The sequence below is a fragment of the Chaetomium strumarium genome (genome assembly GCF_033439665.1).
Source record: "Chaetomium strumarium strain CBS 333.67 chromosome Unknown B0T15scaffold_4, whole genome shotgun sequence".
In the NCBI taxonomy this organism is placed as follows: domain Eukaryota; kingdom Fungi; phylum Ascomycota; class Sordariomycetes; order Sordariales; family Chaetomiaceae; genus Chaetomium; species Chaetomium strumarium.
The window spans coordinates 1,459,435-1,473,039 of NW_026944432.1; positions in this window are offsets into that span (position 1 = coordinate 1,459,435).

The window sequence follows — 13,605 nt, forward strand, 5'->3', positions numbered from 1 at the left end:
GGAGTCAGCAATTACAAGCGATCGCATACATTTAAGTACGAAGGTATCTAGAGAGGAAGCTATATATAGATTCATCATTCTATTACTTATTTAGATCGCTAGCTTTCTTAGTAAGTAATCTATAAGTAGTAGCCATACCTACTATATAGAAGTTATAGAGTATATTATTATTAACCGTTTAAAGAGCTCTACTATATCTTACCCTATTATTAAGCTAAGGATATCTTTTTATTATGCCTTTTAAAGGATTATGGTTAGAGATTTATTATACATTACTTAGTCCCTTTAATCTTTATTATAGATAAGGTTAGAGGCATCATTGATTATATAGTACGTTAGACTCCTAGCACCTCGGCCATATAAAGCTAGACCATAATTATATAATAGATATAACGTACATGATAAGCGAATGACACAGACAAGCGAATGACACACGACATCGCACTCACGTATCTCCCAGCTTCTTCCTTGATTCTCTTTACAACACAAACATACATCGCAAAAACAACGATGGCCAGTTAATCTTATCTATTCAGGCAATGCAAAATAACCCGAATCTAAGCGCTCGAGCTACTAACAAGATCTATAATGTAGATCACCAAAAAATAAGTTGTTACAAACGCGGTATAAAATCACGATACGATATTCCAGCCAACTTACGGAAGTTGACTGATTTGGAAGAATTAATAATTGTTCAATATATCCTCGACCTAGATACGAAAGGATTTCCTCCCTGCTTATCTGGTATAGAAGATATAGCCAACCGACTACTTGCCGAACGCAATACAGGACGCGTTAGGACGCGTTAGGCTTACAACTTCGTTAAACAGCAACTATAATTCACTATACGCTTTAATCGGCAATACGATTACTAGAGGGCTAAATACGAAGATCTAGAAATTATTTGTGGCTGGTTCGCACTTGTATGGAATATAATCGCGAAGTACGGCGTCTAGGAGGCAGATATCTATAACTTTGACGAGACCGGGTTTCAGATGGGTATTATCTTAACTACAATGGTTATTATTAGCTCCGAACGGTATGGCAGGGCAAAGTCGAAGCAGCCTAGCAATCGGGAGTGGGCAATGGTGATCCAAGGCATTAATGCAACTGGCTAGGCGGTCCTACTATTTATCATCGTCCAGGGCAAATATTACCTCTCCTCTTAGTACGAGAATAGCCTATTGCCGAAGGACTGGGTTATCGCGATATCTGAGAATAGTTAGACGACCAACGAGAGAGGCCTTGAATGGATTTAATACTTCGATAAGCATACTAGAGCTCGAACAGCCGGGGTTTATCGCCTCCTTATCCTCGACGGCTATAACAGCTATTACTCGACCGACTTCGAGGTCTACTATAAGGAGAATAATATTATAACTCTCTATATACCTCCCTACTTATCTTATATCCTATAGCCAGCTGATATTAGGTGTTTCAGCCCACTAAAGGTGGTATATAGCAAGCAGATTAAGGAGATAATATAGGCCGGTATAACCTATATTACTAAGGAGGACTTCTTTCCTATCTTCTTTATAGCTTACTAGGCGGTAATAATACGCGAAAATATTTAAGGAGGTTTCCAAGGCGCTGGACTTGTTCCTTTTAACCCTAAGAAGGTAATCTCCTAGCTCGACATCCGGTTTAAAACGCCATTACCCTCGAACTCTCGGCCTAGTAATGCCTATACCTAGGTTTCCAAGACGCTAAATAATACGACTAAAGCCTTCTTATAGACTAATCTAATTAAAACTCGGATTACCCGGCATTAAAATAGCTTTTTAACTAAGATTTTAAAAGCTATTGATCTCCTTATAAAAGGCACTAAAAAGATTATATGTAAGATAGCGTTAACATAAGCGGAGATCTAGGACTTATAGGCGGCAAATGAAGCCCTAAGCAAGCGCCAGAGGGCCAAGAAACAACGGCTCCGATAAGGAGGATCGCTTAGTATATAGGATGCATAGGATTTGCAGGGCCAGAGAGAGGTGGAGGTGCAGATCAAGGAGGAAACGTAGGCGGGTAGTGGTCGGAAGCCGAGGACCGAGACGCACGCACGGCGTTATGGCAACTGCAGGGAGCCCGGCCACAATGCGCACACCTGTCAGATAGTTTGTAGAAATATCTGAAGAAGATGAGTCTAAGTAGTTTCAATTGCTTTGAGCTATTATGGTAGGATAGATAGAGATTTGGTTGCGAAGGTTTGATTTTGTATGTCATTCGCTTGTCTGTGTTATTCGCTTATTATATACGTTATAAGTACTATAAAAATTACTAAGGTAGTCTATTAATATATTATTAATAAATTATTAGAAGATTACTAAGCTATTTATTCGGCTAAAAGAAAATACCTTATACGTATAGGTATTATACTATATTTAAAAGGTTATTAAGTCTTCTATCTATAGTTTGATCTAGATATAATAGAACACCGAATAAATATTAATCTTTATAAAGATCTTAGGTTAATAATATAAGCTAGGATTTTATTAATTAGTAATAAAAGGCACTAATCCTTTTTTATTATAGTAGTTAGTATCATAAACTAACCTATAGAGGCCAGTAGAGGCCGATCTATATAGTCAGCAGGCGGCACCTGCGTCTAATTATTACGGACTAGGGAGGACTAATAGGGACTTAGGAAACTAGGAACAATACCAAGAGCAATTATTCCTAAGGAACAATACTAAAGAGCATTGTTCTAGATACAATAAGGGGAACGATAATTGTTGTAAGTATTCTAGAGGTCTAGGTATAAAGGTACCTAAAGAAGGAAGCTATAGTTAAACCTACCATTCTATCTCTTATTTAGATAGCTAGCTCCTTAGTAAGGAATTCAAGTAATAGCCTTACCTATTATATAGATATTGCAGATTGCATTATTATATACCCTTTGGCTTTATCGAGACCTATAGCCCGACTAGATTACCTTCAACTGGCGAACTATCATGAATTAACCTGTAGAGGCCGGTGGGGCCGACGTATATGGTCCGCGGGCGGCGCCTGTATCCAATCATTACCGACCAAGGAAGACCAATCAGGGTTAGAACAGTGCTTGGCATTGTCGTTCCAAGAGAACGACGCTTGGTATTAACGTTCTAAGAATTCTAGGTACAAGGATACCTAAGGGAGGAAGTAATATATAGTTCTATTATTCCGATACTTATTTAGATAGCTAGCTTCCTTATCTTTTAGGATATTTTTATCTTATAGAAGATAATATAGTATATAGAAAAACTAGAATTACTAGTAATTTTATTAAAGACCTAGTTATATAGATCTATAATATCGATAGGCCTCTCCTAATATTATCTAATAGAGTTCCTCTATAGTATATAAAACCTATGGATATCTTAGCCCTACTTTAAATTATTAATGTTTTTATTCCGGTTCTCTTTTTCTTAGCCTTAGGACTTTTTTCTATAGGCCTAGTAGATTAAATATAACCCTATATATCTTTTTAAGTTTTTAGTTAATAGCCTATATAGCTACTTTTAGAGCTATATAGTATAATAGGATTGAGAAGACCTTAAGAATCGGCTTTGGTTTAGCTGTGGGTTTTACTATTATCTCTAGCTCCTTAATTTGCTTTACTATAGCCTAGATATCTTATTATTACTTATCTTCTTTTCCTATTGACCTTTTATATATATAAATATCTTTTATAACTATTAGATTAGCTTATTTATAATATAGTATATTATCTAAGGGGATATTAGCCTTCTTTTAAAACCTTAGGTCAAATAGATTACCCTTAGCAAATAATAGTCTTTAATATATATTATCTATCAATGTATTAACGTATATAATAAGCGAATGATATAGATAAGCGAATGATATACAAAATCGAACCTTTGCGACCAAATCTCTATCTGTCCTACCACAATAGCTCAAAGCAATTGAAACTACTTAGACTCATCTTCTTCAGATATTTTTACAACTATCTGACAGGTACGTACATTATGGCCGGGCTCCCTGCAGTTGCTATAATACCGCGCGCGTGTCTCGGTCCTCGGCTTCCGACCACTACCCGCCTGTATTTCCTCCTTGATCTGCACCTCTACCTCTCTCTGGCCCTGTAAATCCTATGCATCCTATATACTAAGCGATCCTCCTTGTCGGAGCCGTTGTTTCTTGGCCCTCCGGCGCTTGCTTAGGGCTTCATTTGCCGCCTATAAGTCCTGGATCTCCGCTTGTATTAATACTATCTTATATATAATCTTTTTAGTGCCTTTTATAAGGAGATCAACAGCTCTTAAAATCTTAGTTGGAGAGTTATTTTAATGCTAGGCAATCCGAGTTTTAATTAGATTAGTCTATAAGAAGGCTTTAGTCGTATTGTTTGGCGTCTTGGAAACCTAGGTATAGGCATTACTAGGCCGAGAGTTCGAGGGTGATGGCGTCTTAAACCGGATATCGAGCTAGGAGATTACCTTCTCGGGGTTAAAAGGAACAGGTCTGGCGCCTTGGAAACCTCCTTGAATGTCTTCGCGTGTTATCGCCACCTGGTAAGCTATAAAGAAGGCGGGAAAGAAGTCCTCCTTAGTGATATAGGTTATACTAGCCTATATTATCTCCTTAATCTGCTTGCTATATGCTACCTTTAGTGGGCTGAAATACCTAATATTAGCTAGTTAGAGGATATAAGATAAGTGGGGAGGTATATAGAGAGTTATAATATTATTCTCCTTATAATAGACCTCGAAGTCGGTCGAGTAGTGGCTATTATGGCCGTCGAGGATAAGAAGGCAATAAACCCCGGCTGTTCGAGCTCTAGTATACTTATCGAAGTATTGAATCTATTTAAGGCCTCTCTTATTGGTCGTCTAACTATTCTTAGATATTACGATAACCTAGTCCTTTGGTAATAGGCTATTCTTATACTAAGAGGAGAGGTAATATTTGCCCTGGATAATAATAAATAGTAGGACTGCCTAGCTAGTTATATTAATGCCTTGGATTACTATTGCCTACTCCCGATTACTAGGCTGCTTCGACTTTGCCCTGCTATACTATTCAGAGCTTATAATAACCATTGTAGTTAAGATAATACCTATCTGAAACCCGGTCTTGTCGAAGTTATAGATATCTGCCTTCTAGATGCTATACTTTATAATTATATTCCGTATAAGTACAAACCAGCTACGAATAATTTCCGGATCTTTATATTTAGCCCTCTAGTAATTATATTACCGATTAAAGCGTATAGTAAGTTATAGTTACCGTTTAACGAAGTTATAAGCCTAATGTATCCTAATATATCCTGTATTATATTTGGCAAATAGTTAGTTAGCTATATCTTCTATATTAGATAAGCGGGGAGGAAATCCTTTTGTATCTAGGTCGAGGATATATTAAATAATTGTTAATTCTTCTAAATTAGTTAACTTCTATAAGTTAGCTAGAATATCGCGTCGTGATTTTATACCGCGTTTATAACGACTTATTTTTTGGTGATCTATATTATAGATCTTGCTAGTAGCTCGAGCGCTTAGATTCGGGTTATTTTATATTGCCTAAATAGATAAGATCAACTGGCTATCGTCGTATTTATAATATATGTTTATATTATAAAGAGAATCAAGGAAGAAGCTAGGAGATACGTAAGTACGATGTCATATATTATTTGCTTGTCTATATTATTCGCTTATTATATACGTTATATTACTTAAGCTATTATATTTAGTTAAGAAACTATAATATAATAAGTTGATAATAACAAACTATTTACTATAGAAAGTCTAGTTCTAGAGAGTAAGGTTACCCTATATAGCTATATTTATATATTAGATAGCACTACCTTTAAATCCGCTAATATATATATATTTTATTCTCCTACTCCGCTATGCCTAGCTATTTACAAGGCGCGCCGGACCCTCTACTGCTATGTACAAAGGAAAAACCGTGCCGTTTAGGCCGGGTAAAAACCTTTGTCGGAAGTAATAGGAAAGACATGGTTTCAGTGATACACGCTGCTGCAAGTAAGGAAAAAGGCCTTGGGAAGGCCTTGGGCCAACGGCTAGTAGGGTGCTAGCCCGGCTAAGCCGTGGCCACGGGTGTGGTTAGCCGGGCTCTCTAGCTTCCAGTTCCTCATCGAGGTTCCGGGCGAGCCTATATTCCCCTAGCCGGCCCGAGTCCATTAGCCAACCCAGTACCTTCTTCAGAAGTCTTCGGTTCCGGTAGCCTAGGCCCTGTAGAACAAGGCTAAGGTCCCGGTGGGTGCGTATTAGTTGCCTAGGCTAGATTCTTGGTTTAGGTGGTATAGAGCACCAAACCACTAGGTGCTCCACTGTCTCCCGGCCTTCCCCGCATTCGCAATAGGGGGTAGGCTGGTTACGGGCCTTTTGTTTAAAAAGAAAGTCCCGTAGGCCTATAGCCTCTGTACGAGCCTGTACTAGTAGGGAGCTCTTAGCCTTTGTAAGGCCTTGGTGTTTCTGTAGGCTCTGGTTCGTGAAGAGGACTGTTGGTAGGCCTTCGTCGGCTAGCCTAGTTGGCTGTCCTTGGACTTGGGTATTCCACCTAGCCTCCCAGGCTCTTAATAGTGCCCAGTCTTCCTGGGTCTTAGCCAATGGTGGGCCCAGGGCCTTAGCTTGGGTGTTCCATTCGGCCACTGTAGCCGAGGCCTTTTCGACATCTGTTGGCTTTTCTAGGCTCCAGGGCCGGCGCCGTAGCGACCGGAACCTTCGTTGGAGCCTGTTGCAGGCCCCTTGGATGATTTCCTTTGGTCGGCGTCTCGGGGCCTCTGGGCCTAGCCCGGCCTGTAGGGTAGGCTCGTTGAGCCGGCCTTCGAAGTCAGCCAGCCTCTTGTTAAGGTAGAGGTCTAGAGGAGGGATCCAAGTTTCCGTCTCGAGGTTCCGTGTAGGGGTAGCCTTATAGGCTCCGGTTACAATGCGTAGGCTTCGGTTCTGGGCCTTTGCTAGGTCTCTGGCTAGGCCTTGTGGTGAGCCGTTGAGTGTTGTAGGCTTGTAGAAGCTGGATGCCCTATAGGCTATTGCATTGCGAATGCACTTAGTGTAGACCTCTCTGGCCCTAATTAGCCCCGGGCCCCAGGTCTTGGCTGCTATCCTTGATAGAGCAAAGTCTTGGGTTCTTAGCTTAGTAGCTATGCTAGCTCCGTGGGCCTTCCAAGAAAGCCTCTAGTCAAGCTAGACCCCTAGGAACCGGGCTGAAGCCGTTGGTTTGACTATAGTATAGTCATAAGGGTAGCCGGGTTTGGCTAGTTGTAGTGGTTCGGACCACTGTTTTCGGCCTTTGTTGAAGTGGATCAGCTCTGACTTAGCCCCATTGAATTCCATTCCGTAGGATCTAGCCCACTGTAGACACGTGGCCCAGGCTTGTTCCAGTTGCCGGCAGTTAATATAGGGGTCCCTTCCAAAGGCTAGGAGGTTGGTGTCATCTGCGAATCCCACTAAGCTAACCAGAGGGTGCTTTTCCTTTAGTACTTTATATAGCGAGGCTATATATAGTATAAAGAGGACTGGTGATAGTGGTGATCCTTGTGGCACTCCAGCTCGAATGTTGATTTCCGGGGCAAGTTGGCCGTCGAATAGGAGTGTGGCCTTCCGGCCTGTTAGCCACGACTGTAGCCAACCTACAAGCCATGGTGGGAGCCCAAGGTCCCGAACCGTAGCCAGTAACTGGGTATGATTTACCCGGTCGAAGGCCCCTGTTAGATCTAGCTGCAATAGGGAGGCCGTAGCACGTTGTCTCCAGGCCTCTTGGATCTGGGCCACCATAAGCCGTATAGCTAGGTCTGTTGACCTATGTTCCCGGTTTCCCATCTGTTCGTCGGGTAATAGGCCGTAGGCTTCAGCTGCCTCTATGATTCTTTTGGTAACCACTGTTTCCACTACCTTGCCAATAGTAGGAAGAAGGGAAATAGGCCTATAGCCTCCGGGGGTAAGATAGTCGGCTGGGGTTTTACTGGGCTTTGGGAGCACTATAACTATAGCCTCCTTTAGCCTAGCCGGCACCCATTGTAGTTCGAGGCATCTCTAGGCGAGTAATGCGAGGATCTTGTACAACGGCCTACCACAGACCTTCAATAGGCCTATGGAGAGGTAGTCATTGCCCGGCGCCTTCCAGGGAGCAGCCTGGGCAATAGCATTTTCTATGTCCCTGGCACTAACCACCTGGCTTATTGTGATCTTTGGTTCCCATGGCTGGGAAAAGGTGGGATCTCGGATGTTGGAGAGGTCGGCTAGCGGGCTTGGAAAGAAACGATTGGCTAGGGTCTGGGCCTTCTGGGTATGGGTGGTATAGCCGTCGATGGCCGGGAGCCTAGGGGGGCTAGTAGGCTGGAAGCTCTTGCAACGGGCCCACCATTCTAGGCTCCAAAGGAGTGATTCGTTATGACTAGCTTCCTGTAGGGTAGATCTCCAGGTCCTTATTCTAGCCTGTCGTATAGCCTTTGAAAGGTCCCGGAGTCTCTGGTTTAGCTGGGCCTTATTGTAAGCCGTAGGTACGGCTTTAGCTGTGCGTTCAGCCTTCCGGGCCCCTTGGGCCTTTTGTTGTACCTCGTTCGTCCACCAAGGGGCTTGAAATCCGTTGTTGAGCTTCCTTCGGGGAGTGCTAGCATTGGCAATCCTTGTAAGTTCTTTGACAAGCCAGTTGAATGCCTTGTCTAGGCCTTCTATTGACTGGGTACGGCTCTGTAGGCCTTGCGGGCCAGGGTTATCAAGCTCGTAGAGGCCTGGTAAGAGGGCTGCTTCAGCCTTTACCCTCTTTTTATCCATCTTTTTCCAGGACCAACCAGGGGGGGGGGGGTGGGGCTATAGGGGGGTGTTCGAGGTGGACCTCCACTACTTGGGGGTAGTGGTCGGAATCTCCCCTTTCTTTGATACCATAGTAGGAGCAGGCAAGGTCTGTAGAGGCCCAGATTAGGTCGATGGTTGATAGGCGTCCTCGTTGCCTACCTTGTGGTTCCCTGGTTATAGTACCCTTTGGGGTTACTAGCCTAAGGTCCCAAGAGGTGGCTAACTGGAGCAGGTTATTAGCTTCATTGTCGTAGCGTTCATAGTAGTCCCAGGCTGGGTGTTGAAGGTTAAAGTCCCCCATAAGTATTACTTGGCTGGAAGGTCGGGAGTATTGTTGTAAAAGAGTGGCTGGTATTGTCTTGATTGCTGGGGGGTTATAGACCGACCAGACCTCAACCCTCTGGCTGTCTGTGACGAAACCACAGGCAGTCCTGCCTCTGAAAGGGTTCGCCGGTCGAAGGTATCTGCTGGTCGGACTGTAGGTCTCGGTGAAGCCAAAAGGTTCACAACAATGCAAGTCGCAATGTCTGCACAGTAACGTAGGGCTACCTTACTGCTTGTATTGCTCACTGGAGAACTCCCAGAGTCCTCCAGAACGAGTGACTATATACTAGCTATCTTTTTGGGCGCTCAGTGCTTCGATTCGGATGAGCACCCAGGTGCTCATCGTGATATGCCCCTGATCACTCTGATCGCTTACATCCTGCAGAGTGCTCAGCGACATTGGCACCTTAGCACCTTTGCCTGTCTCTGACTGGTCCGCCTAGTTGTCCAAATGATTGGCTCGGGACGCCCCCGCGTCCCTACATGCGGCCGTCTGCCCTGCAGCCTGCCGTTGGTTAATTCGTGACACTGTCTTCGTAGCCTGCAAATCGAACCCAGCACCAATGTTCGGCTGCCCCATAGTCCCACTGGCTAAGGTCCATCGTCTTTTTAACCAGTATAGCTGTCCGGCCACTAGGTTGATGGACTAGGTGGTACTGGCTGCGTCGAGGGCAGTAGGTGGACTTAGTTTGGTGGTTGATCTATGGGTCCTGTATAGCTAGGACGTCGAACTTAGCCTCCTCCACTAAGATTTCTAGTGGTTGTTTGATGCCTCCAGTATTCCATTGTAGTATGGTAACTACCATGTAGTACTAGAGAGTTGGCTAGCTAGGTGATCGGTTAGTTGGCTGGCTAGGTGGTCGGTTAGCTGGTTAGTTGGGTTGTTTTAGTTTATAGCCTAGTCTTTAGCCTAGCTTGTAGCTTGGCTGGTAGGCTGGGAGATGGATAGTCGGAGCTGTTTAAGGTCTTGTTGGGCCTTTGTTGGCTTACCCCGTGGTCGCTTTCTAGAAGAGCCTGCATCTTGATCATCGTGGCTTAGAGAGAGAGAGCTAGGAATAGAGGTTGTGGTTGCAGTTGTAGGGTAGGTTGTTCGGGTAAAGTCGAGGTCGAAGGTTGGTTGTTGTGGCTTGGAAGTAGTCGATTCGAAGGTTCTAGGCCTGTGTTGGTAGGCCTCCTTAGCTATAGCCTGTATCTGGAGCCGTTCTGGGCACTGCTTATCCCTAGCCGAGTGGCGACCCCCGCAGGCTGGACATTTGAACTGGCCTGTAGTATAGGTAGGGCATTGCTCTTCGCCTTCCTTACCACTAGGCTTATGGGTTCCAGCACCGCAACGGGGGCAGAGGGGATCCTTCCTGCAGTAGCGAGCTATATAGCCCCACTTCCAGCACTTAAAGCACTGCGTTGGCCGTAGCGGAGCCCAGTATGGCTCACAACTAAAGAGCTGGGCCCGGTATAGGACTCTTAGGTCACAGGCCTTTTTAGCCTCTTTTTGACTAGTAAAGGCTATAACTATGGAGACTCTAATGAAGTCTGAGTTATGAGGGTACTGGAAGATGATCTTTTCCATGGCCCGTAGCCCAGCCTCTTCTTGAAAACTAGCCTCTGTAGCCCCTTGGAGGTCAGCCTTCCTTAGGCCCTTAACTACCACTCCGTAGGTCTGTCGGGCTTCCTTTGCCTGGCTTCCAAAGGCCTGTTGAATCCAGTCGTGGTTGGTAGAGTGCCATTGCTTGGTATCCGGGTTGTTGAAGGTGACTACTATGTCTCCGCTGGGCAGTTTCCGAGCTGCAATAGCCCCTTGTCGGCTAGAGGCCCCGTTAACAGCTTGGATAATTTCTAGGGGGGTCCTCTTAGCTAGATCAGGTGATAGATGGCCCCCCCAAACAAGGATCTCGCAGTTCTGCTTGGCTGGGATAACCTTGGCTGGCTAGGCTATAGTGTCTTGTAGTGGTTCTCGGACTATATCAACCCAGATCCGAGTAGCTTAGGCCTGTCCTAGTTTGGTTTCCCTTAGTGCCGCTCGCACTTCTTCCGCTACTACCTTCCGTAGGGTAGGTAGGTTCAATGCCGTAGCTGTAGCTGCAGCCTTGGCCTGGGAGAGAGGTATAGTAGCTTGTTGGTAGGCTTGTTGATAGGCTTGTTGAATCTCCGTTGCAAGTGCCTGAGCCTTGCCCTTATCTTTGGAGACTAGGGCAAGTAGGTTATTAACAAGCCTGGTGATATGCTCGTATGTATATAGGTGGCTGGTAGACTTGGTCGTTTTGGCCAGTTTAGATATAGTGGCTGGAGTCCTCTGGCTTGTATGCTGGCTTGTATATAGCCCTAGTTAGCTACCATTGCTCTGAGGGAGAGGGGGGAGGTTTTCTCCCATCTCAATATCGGGTGCCGGATCTGGAACGTCGTTCATTTTCGGCTCCTTCTGGTAGGATAGGGCCTGTGGGGGCCTGTAGCGTAGGTTGCGTGGGGAGTGTAGGGGATCGTTGGTAGGGTGGGCCGTTCGGGAATAGCCGGGTCCGGTAGGGTAGGTGGCCCGGGAATAACCGGTTGGCTCGTGCGCAGGGAAAAATTTGACTGACGGTCGGGTGTCTGCAACACAACGCCTGCTTCAACGGCCTGTTGCGGCTGCACGAGGATGGCCGCGCGGGTGCAACTAGTGCCGTTAGATAGAGCTTGTCGAGGCGGTTAGAATGACGTATATTTCGAAGAGTTTGCCGCCCTTGCGGGCAAGCAGCGATCAAGTGGAAAAGAAAGAAGTTTTCTATAGGCTATAATATTGCCGCCGCTATAGTATTGCAACTCGCAAGCTACTATAATAGCTTAGGATAGCTAGCGATTAGGAGCAATCGTATATATTTCGATATAAGAGTATCTAAGGAAGCTATATATAGATTTATTATTCGATTACTTATTTTAGTAGCTAGCCTTTTTAGTAAGTAATATACGTAGTAAGCTGTACCTATGATATAGATATTCTAAAGCTTATTATTATAAATCATTTAGCTTTATCGAACCTTACCTTATTACTTAGTTATAGATACCTTTATATTATCCCTCCTAGAGGATTAGTATAAGAGATTTGTTATATTATTATTTTATTATTAAAAGGCTTCTAATTTTATTAAGGTTATTATTTACTAATAGAGATTATGAAGAATAGTCCTATAATAATAAAAAGGCATTCTAGGTTATAGGCTATTATACTTCTTTAGAGAATAAATAGTTTCCCCTTGCTATTAAATAACTAGCTAATAAAGAAATATTTATATTAGATAATAGATAATATTAGGGTAATCACTTGTTGTATTATTAAAGGAATTTATAAAAACTTAAACGTTTTAATTATTTAGTTTTAGTATATAATCGTCTCTTAAAGGTTCTAGATATATACCTATAACTATTCTATTCCCTTCGGAACAGAGCCTATTATAGGCGTTATAATAATGCCCGTTGCTAGTATAGGGATGTTTAATACTTATATTGCTAGTTCCCCTTTATAAAGGGGTAGTCTATTCGAGGTAAGCTAAAATACAAGGTACTAGCCCTTATAGTAACTATAGATAAGTAAATAATATTTTATTTAACTATTTTAAGGTAGAAAGGAGAAAATTTATAAGATTGAATTATATAACCATCTCTTAGAGTATAGTATATATAGTAGGGCCTAGTCCGAGATAAGCTGACTATAGCATAGAACTAGGTAAATACTAGGTGTAGCCCTATAATACCTAGCCTAGGTAAAGCCTAGGCCTATAATAATAAAATATATTATTTGTTTTTATTAATAATATAGTTATTTTCTCTAATATAGCTAAGGGGTATATATGGTACTTAGAAGCTATATTTAGGCTATTCTAATAAAAGGATATCGCTTTAGTAAAGGAAAAGATAGTTTTTCTTTTTTAATAATAAAATATAACAATATAATCTAATTATCTATATATATAACTTAGAGTATCATAGTCTATTCTTAATTACTAGGCTACTTTATATAACGTATTTTATAAGCGAGCTGCGCATATAAGCGAGCTGCGTAGTCCCCACCACAACGCGTCCTCTTTACACTTAATATCGAATTTTCCCATAACCTAATATGCCCCCTACTTCAAAGGATACGAGGGTAATCTTGGCCCTTAAAGCTATCCAAAATGACGAAAAGTTAACCCTTCGAGCCGTAGCCAAGCTGTACAATATACCAGAATCAACCCTCCGTTCTCGACGCGCTGGTACCCCTGCACGACGCGATACTACGCCTAACTCGCGCCGGCTCATGGACTCGGAAGAGAAGGCTCTTGTTCAATATATAATTGAGCTAGTTGCACGAGCTTTTCTACCAAGACTACGTGGTGTTGAAGATATGGCCAACCAACTGCTACGCGTATGTAACGCGCCCCCTGTCGGCAAGCTCTAGGTATACAACTTCGTCAAACGCTAGTTAGAGCTCCGGACGCGTTGGACACGTCGGTACGACTACTAGAGGGCCAAGTGCGAGGATCCAAAGGTCATTGGCGAATGGTTTACGCTTATACGG